The following is a 3,758-nucleotide window of genomic DNA, read 5'->3' as shown; positions in this document are numbered from 1 at the left end:
AAAAAATGTCATGGGCCAGGACTGCAGTGAGGACCACTTGTATCTATATCCCTTTGTTCCAAATCAAGGTAGAAGTACGGTAATGGGGCATGGTTAGCTATATGATGAAGAAGAAAAGAGATTACTAAAAATGCTAGCAGTTTTCACAACAGGCCTCTTATGCATAGTTAAAATGGCCTTTTGTGTACAATTAGAAGTCACTGGGATTTAACCACCAAAAAGGAATAGTCTGGGTGTTAGTTAGAATTATTATTTTCCCTAAAGGGGAAGCTCAACTATGATGCACAAGAGCACATCTGGAGTCTAGAGGAGAGCTTAGGCAAAATTATGTCTGACTAGTTTATAACAGAGAAAAGTAAAAGTGGTCAGACTTTGAAAAAGAGATTTTTGGTTTTTGCTTGTTTAGCACAAGGGTAAGAACCTGTTGGCAGATGAAATACTGGGAGTCAAAATGACATCTTAATCTCTTTTCCCATTTTGACTAGCTGGGAAAATGTATTGAGATTTAATGGCTTGAAAGAGGTTATGTTCATAATTAGGGTAAAAGAAAAAAAGTTAAGAACATTAAGTCTAAAATGCCAATTACACCTTCAGATCAAGTTACCAAGGAATATATCAATGTGTAAATCTAGAACCAAAGAGAGTAATTTAGTTTGGAGACAAAATTTGAGATAGATTCAGTATAAGATAGAATATAAATTTCACAAATGTCATTTCATGACATGTGCAACAGACTAGAGACAATAGTTGAGCACAAGTATATCTTTTAGTGAATATTTATAAAAGACAAAAATAAGATGAAAATACTTCACTTTCAAGAAAATTTTTATTTTGGGAAGTAGGAAATTAAAACATGCTACAACTTTATACTCTGATATAAATTAAAAATCTTGTTGGCAAACAAAGCAACATTGCATGTCTGGCTGTATGGATAAGAAATAATGGCTTTTCAAGTCCATTATCATCAAGGCATGAATATGGCAGCATCCAGGCAGGCACAGTGCAGGAAGAGCTGAGAGTTCTACCTCTTCATTAGAAGGCTGCTAGCAGATTACTGGCTTCTAGGCAGCTATAATGAGGGTCTCAAAGCCCATGCCCACACTGACACACCTACTCAAACAAAGCCATACTTCCTAATAGTGCTATTCCCTGGGCCAAGCATATACAAGCCATCACATAGTTCATCAATGTAACAAATACAAAACATGATTTAAAAGAGGGAAAGAGCTTCCAGTTTCTATCTGCACTCAGAGCTGATCCTGTGCCACAGTGCTCCATACCCAAATACTGCTGGGCGAGAGCTGGTCTCACAGGAGTGAAGACATGCCTCTGAGCACAGGTAAGACCACCACTTCTGCTCAAATTCCTCACCCAAGAGCAATTCATCCAGGGCCATCAGGACACAGAAACCAAGGAACAACCAGGGACAGCATCCTTCTGGTTCACGGCTATACCCCAAAGCTGACCCTGGGCCACAGCTCTCCATACCCAAACTCCTTCCTGAGAGAACTGGTCTCCCAGGAGTACTGACATATAAGCTTTCAGGGGGGACAAACCACAGTCAGAGACAGTAAGACCAGCTAACACCAGAGATAACCAGATGGCAAGAGGCAAGGGCAAGAACATAAGCAACAGAAACCAAGGCTACTTGGCATCACCAGAACCCAATTCTCCCACCACAGTGAGCCCTGGATACCCTAACACACCAGAAAAGCAAGACCCTGGTTTAAAATCACATCTAGTGATTATGATAGAGGATGGTAAGAAGGAATAACTACCTATAATGAAGAAATGCAAGAGAACACGGGTAAACAGGTAGAAGCCCTTAAAGAGGAAACACAAGAATCCCTTAAAGAATTACAGGAAAACACAACCAAACGGGTGAAGGAATTGAAGAAAACCATCCAGAATCTAAAAATGGAAACAATAAAGAAATCACAAAGGGAGACAACCATGGAGTTAGAAAACCTAGGAAAGAGATCAGGAATCATAGATGAAAGCATCACAAACAGAATACAAGAGATAGAAGAGAGAATCTCAGGGGTAGAAGACACCATAGAAAACATTGACACAACAGTCAAGAAAAATGCAAAAAGCAAAAAGCTCCTAGCCCAAAACATCCAGGAAATCTAGGACACAATGAGAAGACCAAACCTAAAGATAATAGGAATAGAACAGAGTGAAGTTTCCCAACTTAAAGGGCCAGTAAATATCTTCAACAAAATTATAGAAGAAAACTTCCCTAACCTAAAGAAAGAGATGCACATAAACATACAAGAAACCTACAGAACTCCAAATAGATTAGACCAGAAAAGAAATTCCTCCCATTATATAATAGTCAAAACACCAAATGCATAAAACAAAGAAAGACTATTAAAAGCAATAAGGGAAAAAAGGTCAAGTAACATATAAAGGCAGACCTATCAGAATTATACCAGACTTCTCACCAGAGACTATGGAAGATCCTGGTCAAATGTTATACAGACCCTAAGAGAACACAATGCCAGCCCAGGCTACTATACTCAGCAAAACTCTCAATTACCATAGATAGAGAAACCAAGGTTTTCCATGTAAAACCAAATTTACATAATATCTTTCCATAAATCCTGCCCTACAAAGGATAATAGATGCCAGCACAAGGAGTGAAACTACACCTTAGATAAAGCAAAAAAGTAATCTTCTTTCCACAAACCCAAAAGAAGATAACCACACAAACATAAAACTAACATCAAAAATAATAGGAGGCAATAATCACTATTCCTTAATATCTCTTAACATCAATGGACTCAATTCCCCAATTAAAAGATATAGACCAACAGACTGGATACATAAAAAGGACCCAGCATTTTGCTGCATATAGGAAACACACCTTAGTGTCAAAGACAGACACTACCTCAGAGTAAAGGGCTGTAAAACAATTTTCCAAGCAAAGGGTCCCAAGAAACAAGCTGGAGTGGCCATTCTAATATCGATTAAATCAACTTTAAACCAAAAGTTCACAAAAAAGGATAAGGACATTTAATACTCAACAAAGGAAAAATCTACCAAGAAGAACTCTCAATTCTCAACATCTATGCTCCAAATGCAAGGACACCCTCATTCATAAAAGAAACTTTACTAAAACTAAAAGGACACGTTGCACTTCACACAATAGTTGTGGGGGGCTTCAAGATCCCACTCTAATCAATGGACAGGTCAAGGAAACACAAACTAAACTGACACACAGTGACACTAACAAAAGTTTTGGACCAAATGGATTTAAAAGTTATCTGTATAGCATTTCATCCTAAATCAAAAGACTATACCTTCTTCTCAGCACCTCATGGTACCTTCTCCAAAATTAACCATATAATCAGTCACAAATCAGAATTCAACAGATATAAGAAGATTGAAATAATCCCATACCTCCCATCAGATCACTACGGGTTAAGGTTGGTCTTCAATAGCAACAAAAACAACAGAAAGCCCACATACACATGGAAGCTGAACAATGCTCTACTCAATAATAACTTGGTCAAGGAAGAAATAAAGAAATAAATTAAAGACTTTTTGGAATTTAATGAAAATGAAGGTACAACATACCCAAATTTATGTGACATAGTGAAAGCAATGCTAAGAGGAAAACTAATAGCTCTGAGTGCCTCCAAAAAGAAACTGGAGAGAGCATACTCTAGCAGCTTAACAGCACACCTGAAAGCTCTAGAACAAAAAGAAGCAATACACACAAGAGGAGTAGATGGCAGGAAATAATCAAATTC

The sequence above is a fragment of the Mastomys coucha genome, unplaced genomic scaffold (assembly GCF_008632895.1).
Source record: "Mastomys coucha isolate ucsf_1 unplaced genomic scaffold, UCSF_Mcou_1 pScaffold19, whole genome shotgun sequence".
Lineage (NCBI taxonomy): Eukaryota > Metazoa > Chordata > Mammalia > Rodentia > Muridae > Mastomys > Mastomys coucha.
This window is presented reverse-complemented; position numbering follows the sequence as displayed.